The following is a 13,316-nucleotide window of genomic DNA, read 5'->3' on the forward strand; positions in this document are numbered from 1 at the left end:
TGTTGTTATAGACAACTCTTCATTATTCAACATCAGGCTAGAGGCATGCAGACAGACATTCTCTGAAAAACTAGGGAAATGATTCTTTGAAAGAGTTTCTGGAGCTATGCATTCTCACAGCTAATCAAGAGTTGTTTCTTCAGTATTGACCAGCCTGGGCAATGAGCATTAGGGAAACTATAATAGATTAAGTAGACACAGTCCCTGCCCTCAAGGAGTTTAGAATCTAGCCAGACAGACAATAAAATATGTTACAGGTAAGGGGAGAGCAACGGATCTAGTCAAAGCTTAGCAAAAAGTTTGGCATCTAGTATGCACTTCATAACTATTAATATTATTATTATTCAAAGATATTTACATAGGTGCTGTTGGGGTGTGAGGTGGGGTGAGTGCCTAAGTGTTGTAAGGTGAGCTATCAACTGCAAGGGTGTCACACTGTGTGAAGGGATGGGGCAGATAGGGTGAGGCTTATGCTAGGTCTATGAGTGAGGACTTGATGGCAGTTTGTCCACAAACATTCTGAAATGGTCAGCACTCTCTCTTGACTTCCCACTCAGAAACCCTTCCTCAGAGCAGAGGCAGAGGCAATCTGAGAATGAGGGGTGGGGATTGAATTAGGTACATGGGAGCTTTGAGCCAGGGCCAAAAATGTGGTGATGATAGCAGGAGAAGAGGAGAGAAGAAAGTGTCTTCCCCTCTGACGGTCCTGAGGGTGAGTTGCTGTACCCTCAGGACCAAGAAGGGGACCCCCAAAATTGATATCTAGGACTGCTGAAGAAAGAAAAAAGAGATCCTCCTAAAGAAATAAAAAGAAAATCTAATTTTCATTTTTAAAACTTGTAGTCATCTTACAAGTGAGGAAATTAAATGAATGTTGCTTGATAACAAAGGACCCCTGCCCCCTTCCTCTGCATAATGGGCCTACTGAAAGAGGAATGTTAACCTCCCTTTCATAATGGGCATTTTTTTTATTTAGCAAGTCTGATTAATTCAGATGCAAATTAGATGTTCAAAGCATCTATTATTTATTCCCCATGTAAGGCCAAGTCTCTGTCCTCCTTCGTTGCTAAAAGGCAGAGTTTTAAAGAGTATTTCTGAGCCAACTTTAAGTCGTTGATATATTATTGAACCTCCTGAGACACTCAGAATCTGTACAGCACATTTTATTTTGTTTCATTGATTCCGCCTCAATTTTCCTTATGTTCCCAGCAGTGAACTGATTTCCTTACAACATTATTGTCCCTCCAAGTTGAGTGACACCTAATGTCCTCACAGGGAAAGAACTTTAAAGGGTTCCTTTAAAGACAGAAGTTTAAAGTAGGTCAGAAAAGCAATTGATGTGATTTTCCTGGTGGAGGCAATACAGTCATTGTGCAACAGATGCATTAAGACTTTACCACAAAATTTTGCAGAACCCTTCATGCCCACAATTGAGTTGAGTTAAAAATGCTGATTTTATTTACTCTTCTACCAGCCATTTATATGGGGGAAGACAGGTTGGGAAGTTCTTCATTCTAATAATAATAATAATTGTAATATTTCTTAAGTATTTATTTTATACCAGGCACTGCAGTAAGCACTAGGTGTGATACAATATGAGAAAATTGGACACAGTCCCTGTTCCACAGTCTAAGGGGAATGGAAACTATATATTTTATCTCTGTTTTACAAATGAGATAATAGAGGCATGGAGAAGTTGTCGCTAGATTGACTTGCCCAGGTTTCCCCAGCAGGCAAGTGACAGAGCCCATACTCCTTTCATTGGGCCACTTTGCTTCTCTAATCATGTGTCCCCTTCCTGTGAATCCAATTTTTTCTTCAAGGTGTGCCTACCCTTTGCCATAGACTAAGTAAGCACTCAAGTAATATGATATATTGATTGATTGATTGATTAAACACTTAACTGAGTGAAGAGCATGACAACTTAGCCTTTAGGGAGATGCCTGGGCTTCAGTCCAAGTGTGAAGGCAGCAATAGCATTATGGGGACTAGGAAGTACACAGAGCAGAGGTGGTCCCCAAATCTGAGTTTGAAGAATGGATGAGATCATGAACTTAGGGCCCAACAGAGGCTAACCAGAGTCCGGGATCTCCCGAAGTGAACCCACAAGATCTTTCTGCCAGAATTTAGGTCTGAGAACCCCCGGTAACATCACAACCTATATCTTGGAGGATGTGTCTTTGTTCTACTCTCTCCAGCCTCAAATTCTGACTTGTCTTTGAAGGCTGCACTTACTGAAATAATTCCCCAGTTGGGAAGAGTCACTGGAAGCAAGTAAATTACCCAGAAAGGATGAAATTCACATTTTCTGGACATGTTCCAAGATAAAGACATGGTTTAAACAATATGGCTCTGTTGGATGCTTCTTTATTCAGCCTTTTAGCCCCTTCCATGCCCCTAATGAGCATCAATAGTCTCCCCTTGGTATTTGACATTCTGAATTCTCTCCTCTGTTAGGTAGATACAGTATTTCCCTCCATCATGCCCTTTGCTTCCCTGTCTAATTTTGTGTTCCAGACCTACCCCTCCCTAGTGCTGCCCTTTCCTCCATTTGTCTCATTTCTTGATCTCTTTCATTCCCTTCCCCAGCTAACTCTGCCTCTCTACAATCATTTTGGCTGCTCTCCATCTTTGGTCTCATCCTGCTGCATCTCCTTTTGAACTTTTTGACCCTCCCAGCCTTTGCTGTAAACTGTAACTCACCCTTCTGCTAGGCCCGGACAGATAAAGCTTGCAGTTTGAGGTTTGAATCTGGGCTTCTCATGAGTCCAAGGAACAAAGGAACAGTAACATCATATTCACACTGGCAGGCTCAGTGTTGGAGTCAGTACAGTTCATCTGAAATTCAGTCACTCAGGGGAATGAAAGAGATTAAGAATTTCATTTTCCTGCCCCAGCTATCTATCCACAGAACAAAAATGAGCCCCCTTTTCAGAGTTCCCTGGGGGTAGGCCACAGAGGATCCTTCAAACTGATTTGCATCAAAGAAATCTTAGGCAAGAAGGCAACAGTTGCCCAGAGGTGAATCTAACACCTCTGCAGCCTGCCACCACCCTCTGCATTAACCACCCTGTCTTCTCTTCAGCCTGTCACTTTCTGAAAGCCAGAAAAGAAATATTTCAGCAATGAACATTATTTTGTTAAGACGCACTTGTGCCTTTCAGGAAGGTGAATTTGATCTTGAAAACTGGGGGCCTCGAAGATTTCTGGATGCTCAAGTGAATGTCTCAGTACATAATTACTTGAATTTCCCATCATTACCCTGAACAGGAGGTTGGTTTCACTCTTTCATTGTACTTCAGGTGAGTTTCCAGGTCAAACGAAGTCATATTGCGTGATCGATTTGGGTTTTTTTCTTGTCCCGCAGATTGAATCCTTTCTGCCCTTTACAATAGTAAATGGAAGTTGCCATTTGCGAACCAGGGGGTTGGCCCTGAATGAATTGTTAAACAGCCTGCCTGGCTCAGCTGCGGTGTGCACTGCACTTTATGGAGAGAGTTACCAAAATAGCAAAAGGACCCCAAACAATATCCCGTTGGAGCCCAATGGGCTGATTTCTAAGTGTAGAATGCTTAGCAAAGAGGAGCTTGGAATAATCATAGGCAAAAAGAATCCCTGAAGCACTGGCTATGTCGTCAGTTACCAGATCCGTGATTTTTAAAAATAATGGTTCAATGGCTCCTATCCGAGCTCTGTTTTTCTCTCTCATACCTACGTAAATACGATTGAATGAATGTACAGACATGGATGTATCTACCTCAAACACTGTATCTTTCGCTCCCTCATTTCCTCACACATTTTTGTGCCATATGCGGCTTCCCCCATCTCCATGTATTTTTCATATATGTGTCTTCCTATCTGCCCCTTATATATGTCTCACCCACAAAGGCACATATACTTTATAACTCACAAGTGCAGCCATACCCACATATAACTGTTACTTTATTGCATAATTCTAATGAATTTAACAAAAGAAAATTCGAGACAGCTACAAAATACGGTAAAACAAAAGCTATCACAACTCAGTTGATGGAGAAGACTATACAGAGAGTACCTCTCCAGGGAGAAGAAAAAGGTAAATGGCAGAGTAACCTAGATGATCATTTGTTCTTGCCAATTTGAAATAAAAACTTAAACAGTGTTCTTATTTATCTAGTATCTAGTGAAATTATCCATATGCAGTGTTCAGAGTCATAAAAAGTCTATTCCTTTTATCCAATACAACATTTGCTTATTTAATTTGTGAAATATAAAATCATCCTATTGCTTTGTTTTTTCTGGATCATTTCATGTTTTGGGTCATTTGAGCCTAATGCCATTTTTGCAAGTAGCACTTCTGGCTTTGAAATAGTTTAAGTGCTTTTATTTATTTCTCTATTTACAAAAAAGCACATTTGTTCTCAGTTTGGAGAAATATGTCATTTGTTGTTTCTTCTAACAGCTCAGTTGCAAAATAAGAGAACCAGAAATGAAAGAAAAAGGAATGACACTGCAAACTGAGCAACTGAGGCACCTGGCCCCAAGGAGGATAATGTTTGGCCACAGTCTGGCATGGACAGAAGCCAAACCCACCAAGAGCTTTGAAACAACAAAATTGTACAGGAAGCAAGTAAGTCTAGTGAGAAACTGAAAACAATGTTCTCATTTACAAAAAACACAGTTTTGTCTGTCTACACTGGTTTTTCCCATTTTAATTGTCCTTGTTTCTTCTTTACCCGTTTCTAGTCTCTGAAGTCTCATTTCAAGCATTGTTCCAGTCTAACTACATGAAAGCTAGCTATAAGATGGTGATCTAAGACCAGTGTTTCCTCTAGGTGGTTAGCTTATGTCTGTCAGCCAACTGAACAGTAATATTTATTGAGTTCTTATGATGTGCAGAGCACTGTACTAAGAGCTTGGAAGAGTACAACACATGATCTTTGCCCTTCTGTCTGCAACTGCATCCAAATCTTGGCCTTTGTTGGTCTTTGCACCTTTGCACTCTCTGCAAAGAATGTCAATTTGGCAAATTGGTTATTTCCCCTGACACCAATCTTCAAACCAGGATCTCTTTAAACTTCTAACTTTATTCCATTGCAAACTCTAGTTCTACAGCACACTCTCATAAGACTTTATTGCACCGTAGTAAAGCATTTTCCAAAAACGTGTGGCACCAAGTGTAAGGAAAGTGGAGGGAGGAGAATCTCAGAGAACCTCAAAGTTCATTAGATCCAGTATATTTTGCAGGAGGCAAAGGGATTTATTATCCATGCTATTTAGAATCAGGGATAGCTTGGATAATTGAAATCCACAAGAAATTCCAAAACTTCCCTCTAAGCAAAAGTTTCAATTTCCTCAGCTTGGCCAGATCAGGTGACAAAGAGCAAAATTGACTGAATTGAGTCTACCTTCCTATATCCATGTTTTGGAGGAAGTGTTAAAGGGCAGAAGAAAGGAAAATCCAAAATCTCGATAATCAATAAAAGAGAACAGCTTCTGAACAACCAGAGCAGCTTCTGAACAACCAAGAGGTAATTTGGACCTGAAATCACATTTTGGAAACTGCCTCTTGTTCAAAAATCAAGGGAGAGGATAGAAACTCTTTTGTCATTTCTTCCTACATCCACTTCCTGACGAACTCATCTGAGGCTCCTGCATAACCTTGAGTCGAATTTCTGTTCTGGCTCAACTCCAGGAAACTACCTGGGCAGGAAAAGAACCCTGGGTATGTCTGAAACAACAATCAGTTTGGAAGAAACAAAAGTAGGACCAGGAAATTTTCATAAAATGATATTTTTATCTTTCTATCTAGAAGTGATTCACAGTCACACTATTTGAATTTCCCCTATCTTGGAGATGGAGGACAAAACTATCGAATGAACAGGAAACATAGGCAACCCTGCCTATAGCCTCTCACTGCCTTAATTCTTCGGGAGGGAAAAGGATAAAAAAATGGATCGTTTCATTGCATCAGTGACACCAGTCAGAAAACCAACCAGAGGCCAAACCCTTCCTGCCTCTTTGTATGAGTAAATTGATATTCTGGTGCAGAAACTCAAACAGTAAGCATAGAACTTAGCATTCATTTTGGAATAGTTATTAGTACTGCACAATGAAAATCTAGCAAATGTGTATTTCAGGAAAGCCAATAAAATAATGATAAAGAAACTTTAACATCAAGGTGCAAAAGGAGTCCACAGGCATTGAAAAAAAAATTAAATCCTGTTAAAAAAAATGGTGCTATGAGTCAGAAGGGACAAAGAAAATGTTCTGCATTATTGTAGGGGAGGATTCATAATACACAATCATGGTCGAGTTTTGGCAGAATTGTAAAACTGAGTTTGTTTCTTGGGAAAGATTCAGACACAACACTATTAAATCCAGCTTTTTTTCCTCTTTAATAGTTCCCCAATACGGCTAGTTTTGTAGAAGCTGGCATGGTAGACAGATCTTTTTACCACCCTGAGACGGAAAGGTGATCATTCTTAAGCAATACTAATCTCAAGAGAGAAAATTGGATGTAAGATATATTCTTAGCAAACACATTTCCACAAGGTTCAAAACACACAATAATTATTCTGGTCTCTGACTTAAATCAACTGAACTGAAAGCCACTGAAATAAATCTGACCTTCTTGTCTTCGTTTTTCAGTCTTCTGACTCCACAATGAAGCAAAACCGTATGAATAAATCTGAACTTTTAATATGGAAAAAATGAAAAATATATGGCCGGGGTTACCACTACACTCTTTCAGGTCACTGACCCTCTAAATGACTTTTTGAACTTACATGAATGACTCTCTATTGGTAAATAAATTTGGGATTTAGTAATAGTAGCAGTAGTAGTAGTAGAATGGTAGTTGTAGTGGTGGTATTAGAAGTAGTAATAGTAATAGTGGTAATATTAATAGTACAGCAGTAGTAGTAGTAGCAATTTTGGTATTTTGAGCAGTACCCTGGCACAAGGAGCTGACACTTTATTGGGAGAGATGAACATAAAAATATTTACAGCACTGTAAAATAAGTAAATTGAATGGAGTGCTTTAAGAGTGCTAAGGAGGATGTAATAGCCTCTTCAAGTTCAAACCTTCTCCTGCTTTTCAGATTTTTTTTTTCAGGCACTGACGTTATCACTCCATTCATGCCTGGTTATCTGCATGAGGGAGAAGTAGTTTTATTGGTAGACTTGAGGGGTATATTCTGATGAAGTGCTTGAAAAAGTTGACTGAAGCCTCCCCGTAGACTGTAAGCTCCTTGCGGTCAGTGATCGTGTCTACCAACTGTATTATATTGTACTTTCCTAAGTTTTTTTCCAAGGTCTGCATACAGTAAGCACTTGATAAATACCATTGATCAATTGATCGACTGATTGATAAAAGGCTTAATCCCTATCCACAATCTATTCTTTTCATATGAACAATGGATAGATGATGCAGTGTAGCTGAATACGATATATATTTTACACACACTTTTGTACTTATGTATACTCACAACAGGTTGTGCCAGGTTGTGTAGGCCTTTGGTGTGTCATATCAGCACTCTCACCACAATTCTCTGCCCCTTCTCTCCTCTTCACTATCTGCTCCACACAGCTCCCTGAAAGATCTGATAATAAAAAGTTCCCTTAACTAAAGCAAGTGGAACAGTAGAAATGAGCTCTGAATTGGATTTGGAAATGGGATCTGAATCCTGCAGGATTGAAAGTAAATTCCTCTGCTCTCAATGCTAATCATACCTGCAAATATCATTAATTTTTAATATTAGATGAATTTAGGGCTTAGTAAAAGCCATTTGGAGTTTAATTTGTTTGGTCAGATTTGAAAGCATGAGAAATTGTATTCATCCAGACTGATTTCTTTCCATAACCCAGATGCCTCCACTGAAAACAAAAAGACATTTGGAGCAAACCAGCATTTAGGCTTTTCCATAGAATTCCATAGCCTGAGACTCTGGTTAATTGCCTTGGTATTGTGCCAACCACTAGAACAAATATCACTCTGTTGTTGCTTGAAAAGTTTAAATGTTTGAAAAAAAATTTTGAGGAAGCAATTTATGTGGGACTAGGGCTTAAATAATAAATTTGTGATAACTCAGAAGTGTAAATGATTTTAGACTAAATACCACATCTAAATAAATGTGTCTGTTGCCCTAGAGAAGGGAAAATTATCCCAGGACATTAGTGAGGAAAAAAAATAATTAATGTAGAAGTGATGCAAGTTTGGTTCTCAGAAACATAATCATGAGATCGGTTGGAATGTGTCAAAAGTCGAGAAGCTTTGACCAAAGAGGGACCACAAGGAATCAGACATTCTCCAGGGAACTGGAGGCAAGTTCAGCTCTGAACTTTGCTGCTCATCCCTGGAGAACAATTTTTCTGAGGCAAAGCAAAGCCGTGCTGCTGTGAAAATAGGAAGAAAAGGTTATAATGGAAGAATTTCAGTATAAATGATCTGGATGATAACAAAATGAGTTCTAAGGTTTCAGTTGAAGCCCCTCATTTGTTTCTAAAGATTTGTCTGCCAACATGTAGTGGACACTTGCCATTATTCTCACAGATAATAATAACAATTGTAATATATATTAAGTGCTCACTATGTGCCAAGCACTGGAGTAGATACAAGATAATCAGGTTCCACATGGGCATCACAGTCTCAGTAGTGAGGAGAACAGGTATTGAATCTTCTTTTAGCTTTCCAGAACCACTCAGAACTTGAAATGTCACATAGCAATTCTAGATCAGCTTCCCCATTCAGCTTGGGTTTACCAGCCACATGCGTGTGCCTCTTTTCCAAGAGTAGTTTTGGTTCCTCACTGACAATGGCTTTTGATAATTCAACTGGAAGAAATGTAGAATAGCAAGGACCACTGATATCACTGGCCCTCTGCTCACAGCACACCATAGGCTATTCATCTCTGCTCTTAGATATCCATTGTTTCTTCATACTGATATTGTATGTCCATGTCAAAGCATGTGTTTTCCTAGCTGTCGCCTTCGAAACTTTTACCTACACTCCTTTGCTGCACTGTTTCAAATCACAAATCCAAGTTTTGACATTCATCCATAAGACATTTCATTTCTTTGAATCTCTGACACATTTTATACAAGTAAAATCATCTTGCACTCTGCTGTCCCAAATGGGGAGTAGGAGGAAGTGAAGGAATGCCTATGTTATTTTTTTCAATTTAACATTGCTTGTTTGGGATTTTCCCTCAAGAACTGCTGCTCCAAGGAAGATCCACAGGGAAAATTCCTAGGCAATAACATATTTTAAGAGCACTTTGGAAACCCACACCTTCATTCCTTTCCCTCTTGCAGACCACTTCCTGAGTTATTGCTCCTTGAGCAATGAACTGTCTGAACTCCTTTAGGAGTCACATGATATCATTATTCCCAGGTTTGAAGTTAAGGAACTGGAGGCAGAATGATTTGTGCGTAAGGTTTGCTCTTCTGGATTGGTACTTGCCTCCTGAGGCTGAGAATGCCAAAGTTGGTTGGTTATTAGGAGACAGTTCAAGACCCATCTGCTTACTCAGGCATTGCCCAATGGATGTGGGAGGATTGGCTGGGGAGATGATTTGAACAAGGATAGAAATGCCAGAAAATAATTCAATTAGCTGTGCATCCATTTTGTAACAGTACCATGAGATTTTGCTTTGGGCACCTTTCTCTAAATTGGTAGAGCAATGAATGTTAATAACTTCTTCCCCTTGATCCCTGATCTAGGTCTGAAAACAGAGTTGAGGAGAAAAGTCAAGCTGCTTTCCCAGATACTGTGGGCACCACCAAGTGGAACGCGGAAATACAGCCACCAAAGTCCAAACTCTGCAACTATTACTCCCCTTTAGCCCGTAAGTTCATTGTGGGCAGAGAATGTGTCTGTTTATTGTTATATTGTACTCTCCCAAGTGCTTAGTACAGTGCTCTGCACACAGTAAGCACTCAATAAATATAACTGATTGACATTGCCTGTTGAAAATGCCAGAGCATAGTTAAAACCTTTCATTCATTCATTCAATCGTATTTCTTGAGCGCTTACTGTGTGCAGAGCACTGTACTGTATTTGTACTAAGCACTTGGGAAGTACAAATAGGCAACATATAGAGACGGTCCCTACCCAACAACGGGCTCACAGTCTAGGTGGGGGAGACAGACAACAAAACAACACAAGTAGATAGGTGTCAATACCATCAGAATAAATAGAATTATAGCTATATACACATCATTAATACAATGAATAGAGTAATAAATATGTACAAATATACACAAATGCTGTGGGGAGGGGAAAAGGGTAGGGCAGAGGGAGAGGGTAGTGATGGGGAAGGGAGAAGGAGAGGGAGAGGAAAAGGGGGGGCTCAGTCTGGGAAGGCCTCCTGGAGGAGGTGAGCTCTCAGTAGCACTTTGAAGGGAGGAAGAGAGCTAGTTCATATTCCCCTTCTATCCTCCTTCCTGTTTCCCACACCAGAGCAATCCCAAGGAGATGCAAAGCTAACACAAACGATGTACTCCTTGTCCTCAGGGTCTTAGTTTTTCATCTCTGTTGCTGAACTGTGCTTGTGATTTAGAGTGTGTGCATCCAAGGTGGCCAGCTTCTAAAAATACCTGGGCATGCCTTTGCCCACTAGCTCCAGACCATTAGGACTTAGACAATTACCATTTTTACTCTGGGCATTTCTTGTATTAGCCATTGGTATTTGTGCTTACTTTTTGCAAAGCACTGCACTCTACTGTGTTTAAAGCACAGGGAAAGTATAAGACAACAGAGTTGGTAAGCACATTCCCAGCCCGCAAGGAGCTTATATACTAGAGTGACCGACGGAATCGTGACTTAGGTTTTAGGCAGGGATAGGGGCTAGTAGCTCTGTTATATTTTACTCTCCCAAGTGCTTAGTACCATCCTCTGAACACAGAAAGTGCTCAATTAATTTGATTGATTGATTTAATAAACTGGATGCATTTTCATTTGCACGACTAATGTAGAAAATAGATCGATCATTTCGAGCATCAGTATCTTACTTTTCATTTAGTGTTTTTGTAAATCCTAATTTAATCTATAGGCCAAAGACTTTCTCAGTTAAGGAATGGTTGAAGAGTAGCTCAGTTCTTCCTTTTTCTTACAGAAACTACGAATTAGAGGAACTGCTTTGACACTCCAATGCCCACTCAGACTTCATAAAGTTTTTGAGGTTTGTGTTCATTTAACATCTGATAAAATATGGTTTCTCAAGTCAAGAAAAACTGTGGGAACAGCAACTTTCTGCAGCCTTCAAGAAAATATGTGGGAACTACTAAATTTACTTAAATTGCCAAACCTGCCAAAAAGCAAAAGGATAAAAAGCCTTAAAACGTATAAATAAAAAAGAGCTTGTTAAATGGGATAGGGGCAGGGGAGAGAGGAGGGAAGATTTACCCCCAAATGAATTCCAAAATGAATGCTATTATGGGCACATTTAAATCAGCTTTGTTTTAATGAACAGGACATATTCATTCTATAGCTTGACAGATCTAATTATATAACTTTTTTTTCAGTCTTACTATTGACTTTATTGACTATCTTGCTTGTAATAGTAGGTGCCAGGAAATTATATGGAATACTACATTAGTCTTTAACCATATACACACTCAAGCTGTGTCCAAACAGGCAAATTCTTGTTAATTATTAATTCAGTGTCCCAAAATACATTTCGATCCAAATTATTGGGATATTTTAGGCTCTTACTTTTTTACCTGAAATATTACATCAATTTTAAGGTGTTATTTTGGTCTTGGATGGTATAATAATAATAATTATGGTATTTGTTAAGCACTTATTATGTGCTAGACACTGTATTAAGGTGGGGTAGATACAAGCAAATCAGGTCAGACACAGTCCCCGTCCCACATGGGACTCACAGTCTCAATCCCCATATTACAGATGAGGTAACTGAGGGCCAGATAAAGGAAGTGACTTGCCCAAGGTTACATAGCAGAGAAGTGGCAGAGGCAGGATTGGAACCCATGACCTTCTTACTCCCAGGCCTGTGCTCTATCCACTATGCCATGCTGCTTCTCCTATGCCATGCTGCTTCTCATGCATTAATTTCCTGTGTTTACCCATGTACTGTCTTGCTCTGCACACAGTAAGCTCTCAATAAATACGATTGAATGAATGACTACTGTTATGTGTTTGTGTGTATAATGCATGATGATATCGTTTGTGGCATTTGTTAAGTGTTTGCTATATGTCAAGCACTGATCAGCTTGTATCAACCCCAGGGCTTAGTACAGTGCATTGATGCATAGTAAGCACTTACCAAAAGCCTCTCCACCTAAACTGCAACCATCTTGGTCCAAGTGCTAGTCATATTGGGTCTAGACCACTGCATCATTGTCCTTGCTGGTCTTTGTTCCTCCAGACTCTCCTCTCTTAAAATTAAACTGCACGCTCCTGAATGGATCACCTCTTGGATTCATCACTCAGCACACCTCTCTCCATTCCACTGTCTTGGTGTCCTTCTGCATCAAACAAAAACTCCTCACACTCGGTTTCAAAGCTCTTTACCAAATTGTCTGATCCTACATATCTGTTCTCTTCACCTACTTCTCCACAGCCTGCTCCTTAATTGATGCAATATGTATTTATATTTTTTTTTCCCAGAACACTCAGTGTGAGCTTTCTGCCCTCCTTTACTCTTCATGTTAGTTCTGCCGTGACCCAATGACCTCTGGAGAAAGTTTCATGTTAAAGGTAGGTCAGAGGACTGAAGATATCTATCTTTGAAGGTGGAAAACCATACAGATTGTTGAATTAAGGATTAATGGACTGTCTTTTTAAGGAAAGTGTTTTTGTTGAATCCAAGAGAAGGAGACCAGATTTGACAGAACTCAAAGTGGGATGAGGGCAGTGAAGGTTGATGCCTTAGGGGACAGGGCTGAAACGGCAGGAAAGACCAATAGAGAATCAAGGTGTTCAGAGAGAAAGAAGGAAAAAAAGATAAACAGAAGGAAAGAGATAAAAGGGAAAAGAGAAAAAATTGACACAAAGAGAAGAGGATAAGGGAGACAGAGAGAGGGGACAGGGAGGGCAGAAGAGGATGTGATGGACAAAAGCTTTTATAATCACATACAGGCACAGATTCAGAATTCACACATTCAAACAAGTACACACACATACACACAAACATTTAGTCACATGGAAAGATACAGACACAGAAACTAATTTGAAGCTCTCTGATATCTCTCACTTCTAGTTTTACTTCTTTCTTTGGCTTCTTTTGACAAGTCCCCTTTTTGTGCATTCTAAATCTTGAAAGGAAGCCAAAAGCAGATTCCTTGGCAATACCATTTCTTAGCCCCAGCTG

The 13,316-nt window shown here is 39.7% G+C and overlaps 1 long non-coding RNA gene across 1 annotated transcript; it reads left to right on the forward strand.

Annotated features, from left to right (window-relative positions):
- The first annotated feature begins 3,170 nt into the window (after positions 1-3,170).
- Positions 3,171-12,684, forward strand: LOC119932584. The gene is made up of 4 exons (XR_005452346.1): positions 3,171-3,302; positions 4,442-4,609; positions 9,703-9,827; positions 12,614-12,684. It is a non-coding gene; the product is annotated as an uncharacterized LOC119932584 (long non-coding RNA).
- Positions 12,685-13,316: the final 632 nt, after the last annotated feature.

Source organism: Tachyglossus aculeatus, chromosome 9 (genome assembly GCF_015852505.1).
Source record: "Tachyglossus aculeatus isolate mTacAcu1 chromosome 9, mTacAcu1.pri, whole genome shotgun sequence".
In the NCBI taxonomy this organism is placed as follows: Eukaryota; Metazoa; Chordata; class Mammalia; order Monotremata; family Tachyglossidae; genus Tachyglossus; species Tachyglossus aculeatus.